Here is a 26,698-nt window from a genome sequence, read left to right on the forward strand (position 1 = left end):
CAAATAAAGATACCATTTGACCCAGCATTCCACTACTGGGAATATACCCTAAAGAGACCATAAATGACATCCAAGTAGATATATGTATACCCATGTTTATTGCGGCTTTGTTCACAATAGCAAGGAGTTGGAAACAACCTAAATGTCCATTTCCACTCTTAACAGGCCTGCAGGACAGAGGAGAACTGCCCCCCAGGCCATGAACCTTTACAAAAGCACACTCTACCTCATCTTTCTCCCATGGAGCATCTGATGAGTTCAAATACCTGACCCTTTAGTGCAGCATTCCACATCTTAACTCAATGCACCACCAGGGCACCTTCATAGGAAACTATGTAATGAAACTTTTAAAACAACTTTACAAAAGAAACGACTTGATAAAAAGGCATATAACAAGCCACACACTAGAAAACATTTTCAATTCATATATATACATATATACACAAAAAGGATTTAAATGGTCAGTGTCCAGAATATACAATATATTAACAATAAGGGAGGGGAAAAATCCAGGAGACAACTACACAAATGAATAAACAAGAAAGTTGACTGAGCAGCAACATAAAATCCCTAGGCTTCCACTTCCTAAACAATATGCCTCTGGAAACTCTACAAACTTCGATAAATGTCAATAGTTATAGAAAGGCTTCAGGCCTTTTGTTCATAGGGTTGCTATATGAGCCATGCTAGACATAAAGGCAATCATCAACAACAACAACAACAAGTCTAGATAATAGGGAGCTCTGGTGGCTGAGCATTAAGGAGTTGTACTGTCAACCCAAAGGCTTGTGGTTCAAATCCAGCAGCAGGTCCACTGGTGAAAGGTGTGACTTACTGCTTCTGAAACCCCACTGGAAAAGGACCTATAAGTTAGTTCTGACTTGATGGTATACAACATGTCTACATAATACAAATTGAGATAATTCATTATGACACGAATGGGCAAAAATTATCAGGAATTAGTAAAGATGCCATGTGGGAAAAGAGCAACTATTTTACACTGTTGAGGAAAGAATACATGGGTACATGTATTTTAGAGGACAAGCTGAAATCTTCCAAAGCTCCAGACGAACTATGAAAAGTCCCAACATGTGACTAGCAAAACCAGCACGCAGACACAGGAAAGAGGTTCAATTATCCTTATCGTTTAAGATTGAAATGTGCTGTTTTAGAATGTGAACTACTGAGAAAGGATGGAAGTTATCAATGCTTTCATCTTGCGTGGAACAAGCCACACCCTGCTACTAGCAGCCAGGAAATCGGAAGACTACACTGGGTAATTCTGCTGATGGGGGACCTCTCGAAAATACTTAAGAACAACAATATCTCTTTACAGACTAAGGTGCATGGTCCTTAAGAGGGCTCCTTTAAGAGGACCATGGTCCTCTCAATTTCCTGCTATGTATCAGAGAGCTGGACAACAAATAAAGATGGCAAAAGTATTAATGCCTTTGAGTTGTGGTGCTGGAGAAGAGAACTGAATAACCGATGGGGCTGCCAAAAGAACAAACATGTCCCAGAGAAATTGCAGCCAAGGTGCTCCTTAGAGGTAAACAGAGTGAAGCTTCGCCTCTCCTACTTTGAACATGTAGTGGGGGGTTGGGGGGGAGGTCCTAGTTCTTGCAAAGGGACATCATGCTTGGAAAGATGGTCAGTGAAGGAGAGGAATATTCCCAATATGAAGGACTGGCAGAGTGACTGCAGCAATGGTCTCAAGCGTGTCAGAGATGATAAGGACAGCACAGGAGAAGGCCAGGTTCAGGTCTGTTGTTCAGAGTTGCTATGAGCTGTTTGCAAGTTAACGGCACCTAACAACAATCACCACCTAATGATATGTTGATCTGGGCTGCAAAAAACCAAAATGTCCATTGTTGTTTGGTGTTGTTTGGTGCCATCGAGTCGTAGACGACTCACAGCGACCCTATGAACGAACGGCCTGAGCCCGGTTCATACATGGAGTTTCCAGAGGCAAGACATTCCAGAAGTGTTGTTAAAAAAAAAAAAATTCACAAGAGAAATGAGAAATAGAAGGCTCTAGAATAACTATGTGATCAAAAACCTACATGCCTTCATCTTCAAATTTGTCACTTCTGGAGCTCAAGGCTGCAGCTGCTTACAACCATTCTACCTTTGAAAAAAATACCTAATGCTACATTTACTGTTATGCCTCTTTTTTCAAATTCTTTCCCTGAAGCCTCTCCCAGATTTCCCCTTATATCAGCTGATCAGTATTTTCATGCCAAAATCAATTACTAATAAAGGGAGAATGGCCATGACTGCTGATTTTCCAGGGTCGAGGAAGGGGTCACCTTCCTTAGTTTATGGGAGGGAGAATATTCACAGAACTTGGGGGTCTGAATGTAACTACAAAAAAAATAAATGAGAAATGGCAGTCAATTACACAACCACTGAATGAATACATCCATAACCTAAATGCCCACCATCGGAACAATGCTGTTGGTGGTAGGTGTTGTCAATTCAACTCCTAGTAACCGTCTGAACAGTAGATGTGAACCCTGCCCTATCCTGTGCCACTCTTGTTAACTCTACCACACTAGAACCTATTGTTACAATCACTGTGTCAATCCATCTTGTTGAGGGCCTTCCTCTCCTTCACTGACCTTCCATTTTTCTGAGCTCTTAACAATATGCCCAAATTATATGACAAAGTTTCACCATTCTTCCTTTGAAGGAGTAACCTGGCTGCACTCTCTCAAAGACATATTTGGTCTTTTGGCAGTCCATACAAGAATGGATTTAAAAAAAAAAAAACAAAACCAAAAACCACCCTCAACAATGACAAGCCGCAAATGAACTGTTATATTCATAAAATCTAAGATTACAACTACTGCAATTAGACATGTACCCATATGAAGGAATACAGAGAGGTATGGACAAATCTCAAAAATGTATGTTGTTGTTACAAGCCGTCGAGTTGCTTGTGACTCATAACGACCCTATGTACAACAGCCCTAAACTCTGCTCTGTCCTGTGCCAATCGCACTGTCTCTGACACTCCCATCCCGATTATCCCTGTCACTGAATCAATCCACCTCACAGAGGGCCTTCCTCTCCTGTGCTGTCCCTCCACCCTCCCAAGCATGATGTCCCTCTCCAAGGACCGGTCTCTCCTCACAACATGTCCAAAGTATGTTAGATGGAGCCCCAGAATCCTTGCCTCCAAGGAGCCGCCCAGTTTAATCCTTTCCAGGATCAATCTGTTTTCCTAGCAGTCCATGGTACCCTCAATACTTTTCTCCAGCACCAAAGCTCAAAGGCATCAATTCTCCTTCTATCCTCCTTAGCCATTGTCCAACTCTCTGATGCATAACAAGTGATCACAAAGACCATGGCCTGTATCAGGCGCACCTTAGTCTCCAGAGAGACACCACTGCTCTTCAGTACTTTGGAGAGGTCCCTAACAGCAGACTTTGCCATGGCAATACGTCTTAATTTCCTGGCTACTGGTACCAAGAATATTGACTGTGGACCCAAGCAAACTAAAGCTGTGAACAATCTCTTAATCATCCATCCTGATGCTGCCAATTGGTCCAGTGGTGAGAATCTCTGTCTTCTTGACATTGAGCCTCAATCCATATTGGAGGCTGCAATCCTTGACCCTCTGCAGCAAGTGCTTCAGGTCCTCCTCAGTTTCAGCAAGCAGGGTTGTGTCATCTGCATATCACAGATTGTTGATAGATCTTCCACCAATCTTGACCCCACATTTCTCCTCATAGAGCCCAGCCTCCTGGATAATCTGTTCTGCATACAGGTTGAAAAGGTATGGAGACAGGACACATCCCTGGCATATGCCCTTCCTAATTTTGAACCGTGCAGTGTTCCCTTGCTCTGTTCTGATGACTGCCTCCGGGTCCAAGTATAGGTTTCTCATTAGCACGATCAAGTGTTCTGGTATTTCCATTCTTCTCAGAGTCAGCATAGATGACCCTCCACTGGGTTTCTGAGGCTACAAATCAGACTGGAGAAGGCTGCCCTTCGCCTGAGTAGCCACTGGTGGAGCTGAAAACAAGAAGCATGGCCTTTGGGCTATCGGTGCAATTCCTTACGGACTACACCAGAGCATATCCAGTGTGAAAAGGGTGTAATATATTCTGAGCTTTCTTTTCAAGCAACAATCACATGGAAGAGAAGTACTTTACTTAACTGAATTTGCAGTGTTTCATCTATTAAAAGTGAAACAAATCTAAAGAAAATTCGTTAAATAGTTCATTTAAAACATAAGTTTTTGAGTTGTTTCTCTTTTGATGTATTTGAAATGTATTTCAGGGAGTTTGAAAGGACAGTACTTGTTAAGAGTGGCTGTTTTTCAAAATGTGGTTGTACAAGTAGAAGCACTATGAGGATCTCTGAAGAAAATAAATGCAAATTCTTGCAACCCACTAGACATAGTAGATTACTCAGACATAGGCCCAGTCATCTCTTCTATGAAGTCTTGTTACTGACTGTGACACAAGCTAGCTAAAATTTGACAATGAATTGTGCAAAGAGCTGAAATTAGCCAAAAGTGAAGAATATATTTGGTATTTCTCAACCTGAAAGAACAGAAGAACAAGTTCAAGCCTCAAATTACAATACTAAAGGATTCTATGGGCAAAATCTTTAATCAAAAGATGATGGAAGTACTTACACAAGAACTGTACCAAAAAGAATTAGTTGACACGAAACCATCTCAGGAAGTAGCTTATGATCAAGAACTAATGTTAACTGAAAACAAAACAAAACAAAAAACCCAAGAAGCTCAAGCTACACTGAAAAGCGTTGTTGTGGTCATCAAGTTAAAAGCAACTCTTACCTGACTGTCTGGAGGGTTTTCAGAGGCAGTAAAAGGCTTAGAGAAAAAAGGCTCCTATAGAGCAGTTGGTGGACTCAAACTCTGTGTCTTTGGCATTGCAACAGAGTTTCTTGCCACTAGGCCACCAGTAACCATATATAAGGCATTAGCAAAAAATAAAATAAACACATTTTGGAAAAAAATTAGTCCCCAGGAATTGATGGAATACCAATTGACATGTTTCAACAAACAGATGCAGCAAATATAGAAGACATCTATCTGATCTTTTTCCAACTGGAAAAAGCCCCAAATTTGTTTCCTTTCCAGAAAAGTGATCCAACTGAATATGGAAATTATCAAACATCCTCCTCAGTATCACAGGCAAATGAAATCTTGCTGAAGATTATTATAAATGTCCTGAAACAGTACATCGAAAGGAAACAGCCAGAAATTCAAGCTAGATTTAGAAAGGGTCTCTGGCACAAAGAATATCACTGCAGATGTCAGATGTATTTTGGCTAACAGCAGAGAATATCAGAAATAGGTTGACTTGTATTTTATTGCCTATATGCAGACACTGGTTTTTATGCAAAGAAGATATGGTTAACATTAAGAATAGGAATCCCACAGTATTCTATTGTGTTCAAGAGAAAGCTACATATAGACTAAGAAGCAGTTGTTTGAATAGAACAAAGAAACACTGCATGGTTTATTATCAAGAAATGTGTGTGCATACTATCTCCATATTTCCTCACTCTATCTTCTGAGCAAATCACTTGAGAAGCTGGACTATATGAAGAAGAATTTAGCATTCGACTGAAAGACTTACCTACAACCTGTCATATGTAGATGGCACAACCTTGCTTACAGTAAGTGAAGAGGACTTGAAGAATTTGCTTCAGAAAATCAAGAACTACTGTCTTTAATCAAGGAAATAAAAACTTCATCATTCAACCAATAGGCAGTATCATGAGTGATGACTAATGAAGAAAAGATTGAGGTTGTCAATAATTTCATTTTTCTTGAATCCACAATAAACATCCATGGTAACAGAAATCAAATGATGTGCCTGCATTAGGGAAATCTGTAGTCAAGAACATCTCCCAAGGTGCTGAAGAGCAACAGTGCCAGGTTAAAGACTAAGGTGCACCTGGTACAAGACATGGTGTTTTCAATTCCTCCTTATGCATCTAAAAGTTGGATAATGAATAAGGATGACAGAAAAGGAATGAATGTCTTTGAATTGTGTTTAAGATCCCATATACTGCCTAAAGAACATTTTCATCAATGTTACCACTTGAACAAATTAGATAGAATTATCATATACATGTGGAGACTTCCGCATTTTATAAAAAGAGATATTTTATCTATAAATATCTGTATTTTTATTCCTATGCTACAATGAGTTTGAGATTTGTTTTTAATTCAAACATACCAATTTCTTAATCTCATAAAGTTACCATTTAAAATATATTCATTTTATTTGTACATTAATGAACATAAAAAAACAGTAATGATTAAGATCAATAAAGCAGAATGTGGATATGCAATTTATTCACATAGCTCACAAATATTAGTTATATCCCTTGTAGTTACCCTAAGTCTTAGCATAGTATGTTAATAACATGATCTTCTGAGTGGTTCTGCCCACTCATTTCAGGGTAAATGTCATAAGGTTTCTTGAGTGCCATTTTATCTCATTGTCAAATGAATGGGAAACAGTGGTAGAAAAAGGAAAAGCATACACAGCTAGGAGGTACCTTTAAGTTTTAAAAGCCTTGTGTCTCTTTTTTTAAAAGCACATAATTTATTCACTGCAAAGATTTCTGAAGATCTTAAGATTCTTCATTATTACATTCAGATGGGCATCCAAGGTACCCAAGCAAAAAAAGGACATGATAGAAACATTCAAACCTGTGCTAAATTCATTCATAAACTCTGCAGCTTTGCAACTTCAGTTTTGAACACTTAGGTGTTTTAAGGGTCATTACCATAGGTTAGGACCTATAGTAAGAAAGACACCTCCAAAAGGCAGTGGCTTAACAACCACCAAGTGTATTTCTCTCAAAAATCATGGACAGATGATGTTCCAAGTCTGCAGGCAGCACAGCTCCAATTATTCAGACCCTTATTTTCCAACATAAGGCTTATGTGACACTATTTTAGTTAGTGGAAAGGAGGAGTGGAAATCCAAGATCATAAGTTTTCTTTCTTAAGTAGGAAGTAAAGTAGAAGCTGTACACGACTCTTCCCAGATTCCACTGGTGAAATCACACGGCCTCCATTAGCAATAAGGAAGTGGGAAGAACAGTCTCAGCTACAATTTTACAGACTCTCAACAGAATGTTGAGAAAAGTAATGAAGCTTTCATATCCACACTACAAGATGATCTTTGGGTGAAGAAATGGAGGAACTATTGCCGAATCCCATATCCCTTTCAATTCTAAACACTGTCCTTAAAAGGATGAGGTGAGCCCTAAACAAAATATCCTATTACACCTTTTGTATTTCGAAGTTTTTCAGGTTTCCAGCATCGAGCATCCACTAGCTTTATAAACGAGTTTTTGGCCTCTTCTACCCGCTCATTTAGCATATTGAGAGCTGTCTATCGAAGAAATCCTACTGAATGTTGTGGACATCTGAAACTGATCTATCTGTGTAAGAAAGAAGAAATTCTGGTAGTAACTAGCAGTTGCTATTCAGATTTACTTTAGTATTTTACTGTTGATTTCCAGGCCATCATTAGAGTGAAAAGTATTAAGTATTCTAGAAGGAGCTCTAGTGGTGTCGTGGTAAGGAGCAGCACTGCAAATCAAAGGCAAGCAGTTCAAATCCACAAGATCAAGATGAGAAATCTTCCATGCAATTTAGAGGCTCTAAAAACAGACTGGAAAATTAGCTGTAAGTTGGCTCTAATTCGAGGACACATAATAATAATAACAACAACAATTTTCTACTTTTTATTTTAAAGTGAAGAGAGTAATGTATAGTTAGGAACTCAATCATTATGCCATTTACTTACTAAGGAGGACCTGAAGCATTTGCTGCAGGAGGTCAAGGACTATAGTCTTCAATATGGATGGAAGCTCAACATCAAGAAAACAAAGATTCTTAACACTGGGCCAACTGGCAGCATCATGACAGACGGAGAAGAGGTTGAGGTTGTTAACAATTTTAGCTTTCTCAGCTCCAAAAACAATACTCTTGGCCCCAGCAATCAGGAAATCAAAAGATGAGTTGTTTGGGGGAATTCTGCTATCAGGAACCTCTCCAAAGTGCGAAAGAGCAACAAAGTCAGTCTCAAGACTACAGTGCACCTGTCTCAAGCCATGGTCTTCATAATTACTTGTTATGCATCTAAGAGCTGGATGACTGAAAGTCATCAATGCCTTTAAGCTGTGGTGCTGGAGTAAAGTATTGAAGGTACCATGCACTGCCAAGAGAACAAACACGTTTATCCTGGAGAGGGTGAAACCAGGCTGCTTATTCGAGGTAAAGATTTTGAAGCTCTGTCTCACATACTCTGGGCACGTGGCCCAGAGGGACCAGTGCCTGGAGAGAGACATCATGCTTGGAAGGGTAGAGGGACAGTGCAGGAGAGGAAGACTCTGGTTGAGATGAATTGGGTAACGGCAGTAGATGTGTCAAAGTAAGATTGGCTCAGGACAGAGTTCAAAGCTATGGCATAGGGTCACTATGAGTTACAGGTGGCTTGACAGCCCATAACAACATTTAATTACCATACTATTTATAATGCAAATATTTTGCTTTAGATGAAAAGAAAGCTCAATATTCTCTTATATCCTACATTAAAACGAAAATTATCTTTGGTGAAAAAAATAGCTCTATCACGATGTAAAGTTGACTGAGGAGAAACATGAAGAGAACTGTGTGGTATTACCAATGTTCGACTTCTTCATTTAGATGATGGTTTTCATGCATTTATTTAAGAAAACTCACTGAATTTTATTAACATATGGGTATATTTTGAGAGACTTTAATTTAAAATGAGACATTTAAAGCAAAATTTTAACCCTTAAATAAAAATATATATTTCAACTTTCAGCAATCACAATCATAATACAAAGCTTACTCATTCCCAAAGACAAGGTTGGTTTTTAAAAAAAAAAATACACTTTATTTTAAAATACTTTAAGTCTCACAAGAAATTGTAAAGGCAATTCTGAATTTGCATATTCTGGTTACCCAACTTTCCCCAACAATAAGCATAATAATAAATTTTCAAAACCAGGAAACAGAGGTTGTGATACAGTACCTTTATCCTAATCTCACTACTTTTTTACAGGCATTTTTTAAAAAACACTGTGACAGAAAATTTACTTTTAACTATAAATAAAAAGGCGTCAAGGCCAACCAGATAATCTTTATATATGTTCCTAAGAGAAAAGTTAACTAGAGTTGTCTGTGGAAGGATTCAGATCCTCTCCACCACATGTTCATTATAAAGCCTTTAAAAATCCCTAAATGCAGGCTTTCCATGATCATTTGTGCTACACGGTATGACTAGTCACACATTTTAAACTAAATAAGTAAAATAAAACAAGTATATCAAGAACCAGTTATGGAACATAGTAGACCAAATGGATGTCTGAAGAGACTGAATATTGCACTAGAACACCAAGAAGACAAAACAAAAGGAAGAAATCAGGAAGTTAAAGAATTGACGGGAGCTCTGGTGGCCTAGTGGCAAGAGGCTGCCCTGCAATCCCAGAGGCACGTGGTTCAAACCTACCAGATGCTCTACTGGAGAAGGGTGGGGCAATTTCCTCCTGTACCAGTTGGATCCAATTTGACAATACACACATACACACAAAATAATTAATTAAATAAATAAAAATTAAAAAAATAAAAAAGGAATTGAACAGAAGATTTCAAAGGGCCGTTTTTTAAGACAAAACAAAGCACTGTACTAAAATGTGCAAAGAGCTGGATTAAGAAAATCAAAAGGGAAGAATTTGATGGCATTTCTGAAGCTGAAACAACTGAAAAACAAATTCAAGTCTAGAGTTGGATATAGGCAGAATCTTCAATGATTCAGGATCAAAAGAAGATGGAAGGAATTCACTGAGTCAGTATACCAGAAACATTTCAAGTAGCAACATATGATCAGGAACCAATAGTAATAAATGAACAAGTTCTAGCTGTTTGAAGAAATTGGGGGATGTCCCCAGGAACAGACGGAATACCAACTGACATACTTCAACCAACAGATGTAGCTCTGGAAGTGCTCGCCAAGTGGTGCCAAGAAAATTTGAGGACAACTACCTGGTCAACTGACTGGAAGCGATTCCTATTTATTCCTGTTCCCAAAAAAGGTGATCTAACAGAATGTGGAAGTTACTGAACAGTATCATTAATATCAGATACAATTAAAATATTGCTAAAGATCAACCAAAAACTATTAGAACACTACTTCAATAGAGAACTGCCAGAAATACAAACCGAGTTTAGAATAGGCCAGGGCACTAGGGACATCACTGCTGATATCAGATGACCTTGACTGAAAGCAGAGTATTAGGAGAATGTCTATTTGTTTTATTGACTATGCAAAGGCATTTGACTGTGTGAATCACAAAACTGTGGCCAACAATGAATAGAATCCCAGAAAACTAATAATGCTCATGTGATTCCTATACTTAGACTAGGAAGCGTGTTGGAACACATTATGATTCAAAATCAAGAAAAGAAGTGTGTCAAGGATGTAGCCTTTGTGTAATCATTTCAGTTTATATGCTGAACTGATCATTCCAGAGGCTGGAATTCATTAAGAAGAATGTGACATGAGGACTGAAGCAAGAGTCATCAATAACATGTTATGTAGATGATACAGTCTTGCTCATGAAACTGAAGCACCTACTGCAGAAGATTAAGGACTGCTGTCTTCAACATGGATTATATCCCAACTTCAAGGTGAAAAAAACAAAAATCAGCATAGTAGATGGTGAAAAGACTGAAGTCGTTAACAATTTCATCTTGCTTGGATCCACAACCAACACCCTTAGCATCAAGTGAGGAAATCAAAAGACAAGTTGTATTGGGAAAATGTGCTGTCAAGGACCTCTCCACAGTGCTAAAGAGCAATGATGTCAATTTAAAAACTAAGGTGTGCCGGATCTAAGGCATGGTCTTTCTCAATTGTTTGCTATCCAAGGAGGATAGCAGAAGAAATAACGTCTGTGAGCTGTGGTGCTGGAGAAGAATACTGAATATACCATGGACTGCCAAAAGAACAAACAAGCCTGTCCTGGAGAAGGTGAAGTCAGGTTGCTCCTTGGAGGCAAAGATGTCTCACATACTTTGAACATGTTTTCAGCAGGAGACAATCCTTGTAGAAGAACATCATGTTTGGAAGGGTAGAAGATGAGTGCAAGATAGGAAGACACTGGATAAAATGGATTAACACAGAGACGGTGACAATGGGCTTAGGTGTGTCACAGATTATGAGACTGGCTCAGGATAGGGCAAGGTTCAGAGCCATTGTTCACAGAGGCACTGAGTCAGTCAACTTAAAGGCACATTAACAACTACTTACAGTCAATGAACCTGAACTTCAGTATTTCCTTAGATTCTTTAAAATAATTGCTTGATTAAAAAAACAGCTTGTGAGAAGTAACATAATCCTATTTCTAAAACTGGATTTCTGTTACTAATGATGCTAATCTAATCAATTTAGCATATTCTATATATATATTCAACTTATCTGATTTAAAAAAAACCCATACTTTTAATCAAGAGAATGTTCTTAAATGTCCAAATGGAAGAAATAAAATTATCTGTATCTATTATGTACACATCACATATATAGGTTGCTGCTGCTGTGTACTAGAGTTGGAACTGACCCATAGTTGACCCTCTTGTGGGTTTTCAGAGGTATTGCATGGTAAGAGATGGAGTTCTGGTTGCCAGAGGTAAAAAGCTGTGCTGCAATGAGGAAGACAAGCAGTTCAAATCCAGCAGCTACTCCACAGGAGAAGGACAAGAAATCTCCTCCCGTGCAATTAAATGCCTCAGAAAACCCACCAGAGGGTCAGCTATGGGTCAGTTCCGACTTGATGGTACACAACAACAAAAAAACACACAGAGATACATATATAGTAATATTCAAAAGTGGACTTACTGCAAAAAATCATGAGAAAAACAATTTTTAAGAAACTTTACGTTTATTAATAAACGGCATTGACATGAATTCCTCTGTGAAAATTAAACTAAAGTTTCATCTGAAATAACAAAATGTTGCCCTCTTTACCAAGCTCCTTCCCTTTTAAAAACGCAATGTTTTTCCTGCTTACAGTAAAAAATCATCTATAATACTGAGACACCAAATGGTAAAGAGAAGTTCCTCTTTATGAAAGCATTTCAGCCAATAAATGAAGAAGGAATAATTAGATAATTCCTTAATGAATTAAAGTATCTAAATATTCAAATTCAGTGGCTGGGACTCAACTCACTGGTGATCCTTAAGTAGGTTTCCAAGACTGTAAATCACACAAGGAGGAGATTGCCTATCTTTCTCCCGCAGAGAACTGGTGAATTCCAAGAACCAGAAGAGCAGTCTTTGAATTAGCAGTGCTATTTCAGCTGGTAACATCAGGAAATAAAAACTTCTTTTAACTGCTGAAAGTGAGGAGGACCTGAAGCACTTGTTGCAAAAGATCAAGGAATAATGCAGACTTCATGTTAGGAATGGCATCTGAATGTCAAGAAAACAAAAATTCTTATCACTGGACCAATAGGCAACTTCGTGGTGGATGGAGAGAAGACTGAAACTGTCAAGTTTCATCCTGCTTGGATCCACAATTGTCTGGAAATAAGGAGACACACTGCACTGGGAAAATTTGCACTTAAGGACCTCTCCAAATTATTGAGGAGTAATGATGTCAGGTCATGGTCTTTCCTATCACTTGCTATGCACCTGAAAGCTGGACAATGAATGACAGAAAAGAATTGACGCCTTTGCGTTGTGGTGTTAGAGAAGAGCACTTAACATCCCATGGACGGCCAAGAGAACAGACAGTTATGTCTTGGAGAAGGTGCATCAAGAGTGCTCTTTGGAGGCAAGAATGATGAGGCTTCGCTTCACATACCCTGGGCATGTTGCTAAGAGGAGCTATTCCCCGGAAAAGGACATGATTCTGGTAAGGGTGGAGAGTCAGCAAAGGAGAGGAAGACCCAGGTGGACTGGCACAGTGACTGTGCAATGGGCTCATGTGTTGGTGTGACAATGGCACAGGATAGAACAGGGTTCAGTTTTTTGTTCATAAGGTTGCTATGAGTTGTACTTGACTCAATGGCACCTAACAACAATATCAAGAAGACAGACTAGACACCCAATGTCTTCAGAAGGAAGGAACATACCACTACCTAGAAGTAGTCTTTGGGAATGGTGCAGTGGGGCTAAAGAAAAAATCTGAAACCAAACGACTGCTGTCCAGTTGATTCCGCTATCAGGTTAGTTTTGAACTCACAGCAAATCTCCATCAGGTTTCAGAGGCTGGTTTCAAGGACAACTAAAACTGCCTTCCAGAGAGTTGCAGAGACTCTATTTTTATGGGAGAAGATTGGCTCATCTTCTCACAGTACTACTGATGAGTTCAAATCCCCACCCTTCAGTTAGCAGCCTGTTGCCTCCCCTACTGTGCCACCAGGGCTCCTCCTGGAGCTAAGGGGGCAGAACAGAAATCAAACCTAATTAATTGTATTTAGAGATAACCTTTTCAAGAGTATCCATCAAAAGTAAAACAAAAATGTAGATAAAACTGCAGTGTCGGTGATCTGTTCCAAAATTGTACAGGAGGTAAAGTAGGTAGTAATATAGACAAAAGACTTGGCATGTGGCAATGGGGTTCATAAGGCATTCTGTGAGCATATCCATATGTCATATCCACAGCAGACTGTTTCTGAAATCTGGTTAGTCCTTTTTAATGGCTTTCATTGCTCACCCAAGCACTTTATTTTGTAACTAAGCATTATAGGATTGGGGAAAGACTGATCAACAAACCGCATTATGCAGATGACACAACCCTGCTTGCTGAAACTGAGGACCTGAAGCACTTGCTGCGGAAGGTCAGGGACTACAGCCTCCAGTATGCATTGAGGTTCAATATCAAGAAATCAAAAATTCTCACCACTGGGCCGATTGGCGGCATCATGATGATTGGTGAAGAGACTGCAAGTGTTCACAGCTTCACTTTGCTTGGCTCCACAGTCAACACTCTTGGCACCAGCAACCAGGAAATTAAAAGACGTATTGCAATAGGAAAGTCTGCAGTTAAAGAGACCTTGCTAAAACACTGAAGAGCAACTATTCAGTCTGGAGACTAAGGTGCACCTGATACATGCCATGGTCTTTGCAATCACTTGCTATGCATTAGAGAGCTGGACAATGACTAGGGAGGATAGGAGGAGAATTGATACCTTTGAGCTGTGGTGTTGAAGAGTAGTGAATACACCATGGACTGCTAAGAAAATTAACAGGTTCATCCTGGAGAGGGTAAAGCCAGGCTCCTCCTTGGAAGCAAGGATTCTGAAGCTTTGTCTGATATACTTTGGACATGTTGCAAGGAGGTACCAGTCCTTGGAGAAGGACATAATGCTTGGAAGGTTGGAGGGACAGCACAGGAGAGGAAGACCCTTGATGAGATGGACTGATTCAGTGACCACGGTAACGAGGGTAGGTGTGTCAGAGACAGTGTGACTGGCACAGTATAGAGCAGGGTTTAGGGGTGTTGTACATAGGGTCACTATGAGTAGCAGGCAACTCGATGGCACATAACAGCAGCAACAGCAACAACAAGTACAAGCATAGAGTAATTCTCTAAATTTTCCAGAAAAGCACAACTCTGCTGGTTAATGCTCTCCATTCGGTCTAGTAGAGCATGAAACACCACTGCATCTAGTAGTACTTAGTAGTTACAGAAAGCAGTTATGTGACAGAACCAACTCATAGCTGACCCTTCAGTGGGTCTTCATGAGGCTGTAAAAAGCCCAGGAGGAGAATGTCCATCTTTTTCCCACAGAGCAGCTAGTGGATTCAAACCACTTGCTTTTGGATTGGCAATACAACTTCTTACCTATCAAAGCTCCCAAGAAAGCACGTAGGATGGCAGAAAACAGAAGGTTACAGTCTACTTTTTCAATCATGCTCACACTCACTAAGTTTAAGAATACAGTGACAGTAGTGTTATAAAGTGATTAGCACAGGGCACATATTAATCAATCTAGGGTTGGGGTCATAACTGAAGCTGTGTGATGAGGCAAGTCACCTCATCACATAATGATCACTTTCCCATGTAAGATTAGCAAATGCTAGGATGCCTTCAAAAACACCACAGGCCTTTACTGAGGCTACTTCTTTTTCACAAAGGAAATGTACTTTATTTTTAATTATTTTAAGGTATCAGGGCTACTAAATGGCTAGTAAAACAATTCAATTCAGCCGCTTATCAGACACAGTATACTAAGTCAGCAGTTCAAATGTACCAACCATTTTAGGATGGAAAGATGAGACTGTCTAATCCTATTAAATTTACAGCCTAAGAAATCCTATTGAAGAGTGAGAATAATCAACACTGGCAGTGGGCTTACTCTTACAAACAAGAAATTCCAATGTCAAACCTATTTAATTCTTAGAAATTTACCAATCCAATATGTCTTTATTTTCAACTTCTGACAATGCCTAATATATACTACTATACAAATATTTAACATAAAGTTCCATTAGGGCACAGTCTTTTCTTTATATGCAAAAAGAGAGCTGGGACAGAGCTTGTGTTGGTTATGTTGTTGTGTATCACAGAGTCAGAACTGATCCATAGCAGACCTTACTGTTTTTAAAAATAAAAACATTTAGGAAAATTGCCAGGTAAAGTAAAAATTTGTACAGGGAAAACAGCTTATATAATGACACAGTTATGAATAAAATAAGTATAAAATACATACTATTCTAAACCAAAATTACAATATAAATTGTACTAAGTACTTTGAAAGATGAGAAAAGCACTAAATCTTCATTTTTTCCTTGTATAAAGATATACTAAATGAAAATCAACAAACAGTAATGAACATGCTATTTAAGAAAAATGGCATAAAACATAAAACAATTAGCTAAAGAATACCCTTCTCTAGAAGGCAGAATATGAGGAAGAAGACAGAATAATGGCACTTCCTTTCCCTAAGAAGACCTCATATGAGGTGATCTGATTCTTTAAATTGTATCCATGTACACTTTTAAAAAATAAAACATAGTGCACCTCTAAAGGATACACTATTTTCATGGTATTGAGAGACATTTACAACGTTAAATCACTGTCCATGTAAACTATTCAGACACATTTTCTAACCCATGATTTAACAGCACTCTTCTCACTTCCTCCGGGGTTTCCCATTTCCACTAACTTCTTGTTCTATCCTGCCTCCCAGACTTCATGCTGAGTCAAAACTGACCTATAGCCGACACTCTGGTGGGTTTTTGGAGGTAGTTAATTGCACAGGAGTAGACTACTTATCATTTTCCCCCAGAATGACTGGCAAATTCGAACTACATACCCTTGCACTGGAAGTACAATTCTTGACCAGTAAGCCACCAGAGTTCTGGACTTTACCCCTGGGCAAATATTGTCTCTTCAATTTTATATGGCTGGTTATTCCAAGAAGTATTTTTCTTGTTATTCATGAAATAAACTGTATCATTCCACATGTGGAAGAGAAAAATTAAAAGTACCTAGAGTTCCACATTATTAAATAAACAGATCACAATTTCACAAGGAATTGTCTCTAAAATTTTAATCGCAATATGCAAACATTTTAATCCCAATTTGTTGCTGTTGTTGGTAACTGCTTGGAATTAATTCCCAAGTGTCTGACTGCTTATGAATTGACTATACAGTTGTCACACTTCTCAGGTTTCATTTGTTGTTGTTTCTATGTACCAAACTAACCCTCCAGTTTGTTAATCAGGCAGTAAAACACAAGGAGAGTGGCCATCTTTCTCCGAGAGAACAGTTGGGTTGTCAGCTCAACTTCAAAATCATTTCTTGAGGAAAGCAGGCTTAGTTTCTGTCCTTCAGTGACTCTGAGAATAAACATGAGAGCAGCGTTTTGATTGTATACTGCCACCAGGTGTATGATCACAGCATCCCAGCAGCATCCTCAGAGCTCTTGATCCTATTCCCTTTTCAAAATGAACATTTTCAAATTCTACTCAGTGTCGACAGACACTTTTAACTGTTAACTTTTATATAAAAGATGTTATATTTTCTGGAGGGAAAATCTTCAAATTGTTGCGTACTTTTTACATTTGCCTCTTCATGTACAGATATTTTCAAGTACGTTCAATAATATTTATTAATGTAGGAGAATTTCTGCTATAAATTTTGCAATTAAATTCTATCTTAGGTTTTATAAGGTACGTAGTTTCCAAATGCATTGTTTTACCAGTCTTAGTTTGTTGTTGAGGACTGCCGTCAAGTCGAGCACAACTCACAGCAAACCTATGAGCAAAAGACCTAAAGCCTTTCTATAACTATCTTCATTTATCAAAGTTCACAGTTTCCAGAGGCATGTTGTTTAGGAAGTGGATACCACTCCTACTTCCAAATCTTAGTTAATACTACAATAATTTAAAACAATGCTAATTCTCTTGATAAAAAAAAATTACATTTTTCCATAGGCCCTCTTTCTTAAGAGACTTATCATCTATGTAATACAGTTAAATTATACTTATTTACATATAATAAAATTCTTATGCTGCAGAAGTACACTGAGAAGTAACATGCTAACACTTGTTCAGAGGCTTGTATGCACACAATTATGAATCACTGTATTGGTAACTAAAAAGAAGGGAGGAACAGGGGCATTAAAAGAAAACACATAAATTCTTCTCTGGAGTTAACAAGGAAGATACAACCAGCTTTGAATGACAGAAATAAGTTGTGACAAAAAAATGTTATCAGGAGTAGTAGAAACAGTGTGGCAGAAATTATGTCATTGTGACGGGGAAGGTAATACCTAAGACGGGACAGTCAAAACCCTCAGAGAACAATTCAAATACAGTGGTGAAAAACAATTTCAAGAAGGAAAATTATGGGTTAGGATGAAGGGGAAGAGTTAAAAAGTATCTACTGTTAAAGACCCAGGGATTTATATCCTTTTCCCCATGTCCAAGGACAATAAGGGATTCCTAGTTCAGTCACAACCATGCTGATATTATTTCTAGTCCCATTAAAGTGCTTCATCATCTCAAAGATAGTTCCCACATACTCTAATTCACCTTTCTAAACTCTCAAAATTCTACAAGAGATAGAAGGTCCTCAAAACTAAAACAGCCTACTATGGGAGAAACCAGGCCAATTACATATGTTGAGGGTACATATTATCTAATACCTACTTCAGAAAAAAATAAAAATCTGTAATTCCATTTAATTACATAACTATAACTTAACTTTTAAACACTAGTTGAAAAGATTGTATCTTCCTACTTGCACAGCCTATAACCACCACTACTCTAAAATATCTTTCAACAGGAAACTCTTAGTCTAAAAATGTACTATTCCCTATACTCACCAGAGGCTCCAAAGGCGTAAGATAGGCAATCTTCTGCTGTGCAACGTACAGCCTTGGAAACTCACTGGAGGGTCAGCTATGACTCGTTTTTTACAATGGAAAGTGAGTACATTTGGCAGTCAAAAGAATGTTTTGGTAACAGGGAAAGTATCAAGTAACATTAAAAAAAGGTTATCTTTTATTTTAGTATGTCTGAAACTAAGTTTTTACTAACCATTTCGTTTAGAAATCATTTCAAGTTTACACTTCAGTTGTAAATTGTTTTCTTAAATACACACTGTTTTGCAATATTCCCTGGTTGTTTTTAAATTCCACTTTTGAATTTTATTTTCAGAATAGGTAAATTAAGTTATAAGTAGATTTTCATATAATTATAATTCAAGAAATAGCAAGTTTCAAGACTGAAAAACACTGCTATTATTTTTATTTATAGCTAATTCTAAAGATGAACCTTTCCTAACTTCTCCAATTTTGAAAAATACCACTTACGTTCTTAGAGAGTAACTGAGAGTCACCGTACTTTAATCTCCACGCAAACTCCCTCTATAGATCAAATGGGGATAAAGACAACCAGTCAACAAATAGTTAAAAAACCGTTAAAAGACTGTCCATTTTACTGGCATACTAATCAAGTGGAAGAAAGTCCATGATGGACTATACTGATAGCCCCAATGAATCACAATTTCATTTAAATGGTGTTCCACTTTAGCTAAAAAAGATGACGATGACACAAAGTTCAAATAGTACTATTCTAGGAGAAACAAACACTAGGGGGCAGCATCAAACTGTTCAGGTTTAGACTTGGCAGTTTGTGACTTGCAAACTTTTATGCTAAAAAGAGAATTATTAAGAATTTTAGTTTAAAATACACTAGGTGTTTATTTCCCTTTGTTATAAAGCATGAATGGAAATATCATACAATCTATGGTATATCAACTCTGACGTTTTAATCCAGAGCAATTCCTTGGGTTAATCTTAAATTTAATCTTTATTTCAATTAGTGTTTTAAACTTGATTCAAAAGTTATCTCTTTGACAAACTTTGCACACTCACTGAATAGTGTTTCACGGATTATCTACTAAGTGACAAAAAATAACTTGAGTTCCCTCAAGGAAGTTAATTTGGTAAGAAAAACAAGATGTACATATAATTATAAATGACAAATAAGTATCACAACATAACAGATAATAACAATTGACTATACCCACTCAAAGGCCCAATTTCTGTTGCCATCTGGTTGTTTCTAATGAGGACTCTATGTGTGCTATAGACCACTTTATTCTTGAACAACCAAGAATGAAACACCTGCATGTAAAAAAAGGCCACATAAGTAAGGACAGGACTCGCTCTAAAGAGTGCAGTGATGTTAACCAAAACACAGTTGTTGTTGTTGTTATGTGCCGTCGAGTCGCCTGCAACTCATAGCAACCAAAACACAGTACAGGCCTAAAATGATCCACCAGTTGCTCCACAGGAGAAAGATTGTCACGTTCCCTCCCATTAAAGAGTCAAAACCACAATGACTGAAGTCCTTTGGTATGATCTCATTAAAGGTTACAAAAATTTATTAATTTTAATACTATACACAAAACTGAGCAAAAGTAACTTGCTAAAGGCAGGCAAACCTGTAAATATATTGAGTAGACCAAAGTTTCCTTAATTCTATTAAGCCTCGAGTTTTTCCCAATACTGGAGGCAGAGAAGGCATGGTGGCAGGGTAGAGTAAGATGAATCCCTTTAAAATCAAGCTACACTGCCGTGGTAGTCAAGACAGCATGGTACTGGTACAATGACAGACACATAGATCAATGGAATAGAATTGAGAACCCGGAAATCAGCCCATCTATTTATGGGCAATTGATTTTTGACAAAGAGATGAAATCAGTTAGGTGGGGAAATGACAGCCTTTTTAACAAATGGTGTTGGCAAAATTGGAAAACTATCTGCAGAAGAATTAAACAAGATCCCCACCTCACTCCATATACAAAAACCAACTCAAGGTGGATCATGGACCTAGGACTAAAACCAAGGACTGTAAACTTCATTCAAGAAAAGCTTGGAAAAACTTTAGTCCTAATCCCAGTATTCTGAAAAATTTACAACCAGGAGAAGATAAAATAGATGAATGGGACCTTCTAAGAATCAAATCCCTATGCGCATCCAGAAACTTCTCTAACAGGGTAAAAAGGGAAGCCACAGACTGGGAAAAAGTTTTTGGTAATGACATGTGAGACAAGAGACTTATATCCAGAATTTATAAAATACTCGAGCACCACAAGATAAAGGAGAATAATCCAATTGAAAAATGGGCACAGGATATGAACAGACACTTCACCAAGGAAGACATTCAGATGGCCAACAAGCACATGAAGAAATGTTCAAAATCCCTAGCCCTGAGAGAGATGCAAATCAAGACAACCATGAGATATCATCTCACTCCAGTAAGACTAGCAAAATTTAACAGAACAGCAAGCAACAAATGCTGGCGAGGTTGTGGAGGGACTGGAACCCTTATTCACTGTTGGTGGGAGTGTAAAATGGTGCAACCACTGTGGAAAGCATTGTGGCGCTTTCTCAAAAAGTTGCAAATAAAGATACCATTTGACCCAGCAATTCCACTACTGGGAATATACCCTAAAGAGACCATAAATGACATCCAAGTAGATATATGTATACCCATGTTTATCGCGGCTTTGTTTACAATAGCAAGGAGTTGGAAACAACCTAAATGTCCATCAACAAACGAATGGGTAGAGAAGCTGTGGTATATTTGCACAATGGAATACTATGCTGCATTGAAAAACAAGGAACTCATGCAATATTATTCAAAATGGGTGACCCTGGAGGACATTATGCTGAGTGAGGTTATCTCAGTCACAAAGGGACAAATGCTACATGGTGCCACTCTTGTAGAATGAGGCTGGCATTGGGGTGGGGGTAAGACTGAGAAAAACTGGATGAAATATGTTTACGGCATTGAAGTCTATGGGGGAGAGAATAGTCTAAAAGTATTATATTTTAGGGCATTATTTTTATCGTAGGAGTATGCAATGAGGGTTGCAGAGTGGATTATATTTGAGGGTAGGGGGAGGGGTTTGGGGAGGTGGGGGGGGGGGATTGTGTACCAATGAGGGAGTTTTTCTTTTGCTTTTCAAGGAGAGGAGCAAATGGGGGGGAGGGGTTTGTGCAGGGAGAAGGGTGCAACAACGAATGAATGGAATCCCAAAATCTCTGTAGATGTTCATTGAAATGAAAAATAAACCACCTAAATTAAAAAAAAAAATCAAGTATCAAAGTCCTATATTGACCTCCATAAACCAATTAAACAAAACTTGCAATCTAAACTTACAACTTCTCAACAGTACTCATGGCCAGAGTTGTGACCAACCAAGTTTCAGAGGCTGTAAATCAAACATCCCCCACAGAGCCTTGGCGTGGTCGTTGGACACCTCTTTATAGATGCCAACGGAACACCCTTTAATGACTCTAAAAAATACTGCAAACCAGGTGATCAAAAAAGGTTAGCTCTCAGCCACCTATACATCGTTTATACATACTGTATGTGGAATATGGGAGATTTAGTAACATTTCTCTTTTAAGATCTTTTAAGAGGCCTATTCCTCATCACTTCTTTTAAACTGGTACCTGCCATTCTTGCAGAGGTTTTAAATGGGTTCAGGTGGGAATGAATCAATTAAAAGGACTCGTTTCAATAGGGGATCTGTAGAATTCAAGGGGCTCATAAAGAATTTGGATAAGATACTTCTTAAACTTCTGAAATGTGCTAGCTCCTTTATTTGTGGATGGAACAAAATTACAGTAATATGGAGTCCCTAGTACTTTATCAATAAAATTTAAAGCTACTTTACCAAATTACAGTTGTGTTAGGGAGCAAAGGTGCGACAGTGATAATGTGCTTGGCTGTTAACTGAAAGGTCAGCACTTCAAACCCACCAGTGAGTCCACAGGGAAAACAAAACAAAAACCACTCAGATATGGCAGTTTCTTGAAAACCCTTTGAGACAGTTCAACTTTGTCCTACATTCATGCTATGAATAGTAATCAAGTGGCTGGTAATGGGTTGGGTTTGAGAGTTGACTTAGTTTAGCAACTTTAAAGATCATTTAGTCCCCAGGCAGTTGTACTGCTAACCCAAAGGCAGTATCTCTGGCAGCTCAGATGCCATCAAGGGCTCCTCAGAAGAAAAGACAGGCCATCTCTTCTCATGCAACTTAGAGCCTCGGATAAACCCTAGAGGATGAGTTATCAATTAGTAGTGACTGGAAGGCAGTGAGTACTTCACAATTAGTCATTTAGACCTGCCACTGTTTTGTGAAGTCATTTCTAACACCAGTGCCGGAGTAGAATTGCCCCACAGAGTTCCCGAGGCTGCAATACTTAAAAAAACACATCACCAAATCTTTTCTTAGTGACTAATAGGTTCAAACTGTCCTGGTGAGTGAGTTAGCGCAGTGGCTACCCATGGTGCCAAATGGACTCCCTGAGCTGTCTTTTTTTTCCTGGTCTACCAAGCTTATTGCTGGTAAAATTTATATGGAAGTACAAAGTAGGACATTATTGCTTCAAGCTCTTATTAGTAAAATGTAGTATTTAGATTTATACTGCCAAGCAGGTATTTCTATTAATTATTCTGATAAAATCTAAAATTTACCAATAAACATCAGATGATCTGTGTTAAGACTGTCTCTCCCAAATCCTTTAATTAAAGCTTTACTAAATCAACAGGGATACTACTTTTTAATCTTTGTGCATCAAACAATTTTCTACTGTAATCTCATGTATTTTGTAGGTTTAAATCCATCACTTTGAAGAGATACATGTGACAAAGTTAAAAACTCCTGCTTGAACTTATCATTCTTTACCTCACCACTATCACTGCCATATAATTGTGGAAAACGCAAAGAGGTGGAGTCGTTGACATGGATTTCCCAGCAAGACCAACTTCAGTGTCTGGCTCACAGTCAAGTACAACAAAAACTTGTAAAATACAAAGTGCTAATATAAAACAGAATACAAGAATTAGGCTTTCAATGCGTTGCTACCATTAGCTAATTTCTAAATCTCCTGTTTTTCTAACTTATTGCTTGTTCTTAATTATGACACACATCTCAAGAAACATAACCCACAAGTGAAATTTAAAGTTTCTGTCATTTGTTACTTCATTAAGAATGAGGTTAAATGATTTTCAAGGTGAAAATGGAGCAATCGATGACAAAGGCCTTGAAACAAAGTTTAAAAAAAACACCACAAAACAGTAGAGTTCTTTCCACCAACGTTGATGTAATTGGTCTGTCACTCTTTATTACTTAAATGAGGAATGGGGCTGAAAGGACCTTCCACGAGGGCTGCTGGTCCCGCAGGGCTGTTTCTTCCGTGCTTTGGGCTCATTTACAGCAGCCCAAGTGGACCGGAGCCCATGTGGACGGGCTCTCACGTGAACAGGTCGCTCCAGGAAGCCCTCGGACGTCACGTCGCCCGCGCTCTCGCAGGCCCCCTTCCCAGAAGAGGCATGGGGGGCGGGGGACCCAGGAAGCGGCCAAGTTCAGCCCGCTCCTAATCCGGGGGAGGGGACCAAGCCGGTCCCTCCACGCACTGGCCGAGCTCCTCGCTGGTCTGCACTAAGGGGCTTTCGAGAACAAAGCCCCGGACGGCGTCTGCGGCACCTCCGGGCCCACCCAACCTCCCCCACCGACTCTGCCCCACCCAAACCCCCCAGCTCCCGGGACCCAACGGGCTGTAATGCTGACTCCTCCGCACCCCGCCTCAGCTTTTCGGCTGATCGGGAAGAAAACAAACCCCCCGAGGCCTCCCGCGGTAGCAGCACGGAGGCGGCCGTCCGTTAGCCCGCTGTGCCGGAAGGCTGAGTCTCGGGGTCCCTCCACTCGGTCCCATTACAGACCGGAAGGGGGAGAATCGGAGACAAATAGCAGCCTCCTTGGACCCCCACGAAGACCTGGCTGCAGATCCTCCTGCCAGGGGTCCACCGCCTCCCCTCTCTTCCTAGCGACGCCACCGCGGACCCTCTGGCACCCGCGTGCAGCCCCCTAACCGCCGCCGCCCACCCAGCGGTGACACCCCCACCACCGAAGCGGACCACGCGGCTCGCTCAGCCTCGGCAGGAGGCCGAGCCGAGCGCAGGGTCCCGCACGCGGGTTAGGGGTCCCGGCCAGCGGGCCCCCGCAGCTGCCGGGAGCGCACACGAGCTGCGGTGCTCCACGCGCTGTCCACTGCGCGCTCTGCTCCCGCTCGCCGCCGCCGCCGACTGCAGGAGAGCGGGAACCCCAGCACCCGAGTCCCCAACCCCAGTGCCCCAGTTCTTTTCGCCCTTTCTACCCCCACCCCCGCGGTCCCGGGACTCGCAGTCTCCGCCGCCGCGCTTAGGGCCGGTTCTGGGGGAGGGAATGTAAACAAATCGGGGTTTTATAGTTACCTCACACTCGAGTGCCGTGTGCATCTCCTCTCCGCTCGGTACCAAACCCCGGCTGCACCAAATCGTGTATTCACCAAAGCCAGCTGCGCTAACTGCGTCGCGGAAGCCCGCGCACCACACAGGACGCTACGCTAACTGCGTACACAGAACACTCTGGTTCCTGCGCAGCCGCACCCCGTTCGCCTAGGAGTTCTACGCTGTGGACGTACACACGACCCTGCCGTTCACTCCGGGTAACGTCGGTTGCGCAGAGGAACTGCACCCCTCACGGATTCCACAAGGGTAACCGGAGCAATGGGAAATTTGAGTCTACGCAAACTACGGAGATCCGAGGCTCAGATCTAGTTTTGTTAAAAGAAAGCCGCCGCCGAGGAGGTGGGGCGGCTTCTAACGCATGCGTAGAGGGGTTTTTTGGCCACTGGTTTATTCTGTGGCCTTGAGCAGAGGGATGAATGAGGTGGGCTGTAAAGCCAGTGTTAAATTGGGATGTCTAACTAGTCACGAGTTAAACATCTACTCTTACCTAATCCCTCGCCCTTTATTAAAGTAATCCTTTCAACATCTTAGAGCAAAAAAGAAACTAATATTAATTTAGCACCCACCAAGTGCAAACTGTTCTGCATAGTTTTACCCTCATTTGTTCTGAAGTTCAAACTTTGCAGGCCGTGCAAGCATAGAAAAAGTTAAACCCAAAGAGTATGTTAAGCACTCAGGGAATTCCTGTGGTCTTTGTCAGTTTTCCAAGGTCTCCCACTACTTTGATTCATCAATTATTTAACAAGCAACAGCATAAACTTCCGATCTAACCAAGCAAACGATGGACTCTTGCCTACATACCTACATCCTGCTTAGTCATGTTTCCATTCCTTTGCTCACACCATGCGAGCCATGCGAGTTGTCTCCTCCCCTCTCAAGCAACCCACAGATTCTTAAAAGTTAGCTCTACCTACCTTCCCTCTGCTTTCCAGCATTTACCTAGTTGGGTAAGGGTTGAGGTCTGTTGAGGTCTACCATGCCTGGTGGGGTTGTATTTTCTGTAACTAACCAAAATCCAATTATTACAGAGAGTAATTTCTGGAGGGGCCTTATTGGTGCCTAGCAGAATATAGGAAACCATGATCAATGCGAATAGGCAGGATTATTAAATGTAAGGTAGGGAATTTTTTGGTTTTTTTAGTGCCAGCCAGTCCCCTAAAGGGTCAGCTATAATTCAGTTGCTGTATGTATGTATGTATGTATGTAGGTATGTATGTATGTATGTATTTTTTTAAAGAGAGAAAGCTTAAAACCGCTTTAATAAGGGTTTTTAAGGGGGCTCATCATGCTGGGTAGAGGGGAGGGACGGCGCAGGAGGGGAAGACCCTCTATGAGGTGGACTGATTCAGTGACTGGGGTAATCGGGATGGGTGTGTCAGAGGCAATGAGATTGGCACAGGATAGAGCACGGTTTAGGGCTGTTGTACATAGGGTCGCTATGAGTCGCAAATGACTCGACAGCACGTAACAACAACAACAAGGGGGCTCCAGGACGGAATTCTTCGGTCTGGAGAAAGAGACTGACCAGGGGAAAAGCACACCCTACGGGTTGGGGCAAGTTTTTATAATTAAGGTCTTCCACATTCCAAAGTGGTTTTAGCCAGGTGGGCGAGGCCATTCCCTCCCTTTGGTGACATGTTGATATTCTTTGAATCCTTCATTGTCCTGCTTGAGCTTGATCTGGGCAATTTGGTAGCAATGAGAGTGAGAGCAATTAACACATAATGTCTATATAAGTTGATTCTACATTAATGGGAGAAAATGGCCTATCTTTCTTCCTGGGAGTTGCTGGTAGATTCGAACCACCAGAGATGATAAGCCTTTTTGTTAACAGCACA

At 40.0% G+C, this 26,698-nt stretch overlaps 1 protein-coding gene across 2 annotated transcripts in view; it reads right to left on the minus strand.

Annotated features, from left to right (window-relative positions):
- Nucleotides 1-24,912, minus strand: part of SLC39A10 (solute carrier family 39 (zinc transporter), member 10) — an 81,929-nt gene extending 57,017 nt beyond the window's left edge. Inside the window, exon 1 of one of the 2 annotated variants that reach the window (XM_006878745.1) lies at nucleotides 24,825-24,912. The gene's annotated coding sequence lies outside the window, so the exon portion shown is untranslated. The remainder of the gene's footprint in view (nucleotides 1-24,824) is intronic. The other variant, XM_006878744.1, reaches the window with a different exon arrangement.
- Between the last annotated feature and the right edge of the window lie 1,786 nt (nucleotides 24,913-26,698).

Source organism: Elephantulus edwardii, unplaced genomic scaffold (assembly GCF_000299155.1).
Source record: "Elephantulus edwardii isolate Elephantulus edwardi_28Jun2011 unplaced genomic scaffold, EleEdw1.0 scaffold00001, whole genome shotgun sequence".
NCBI lineage: Eukaryota > Metazoa > Chordata > Mammalia > Macroscelidea > Macroscelididae > Elephantulus > Elephantulus edwardii.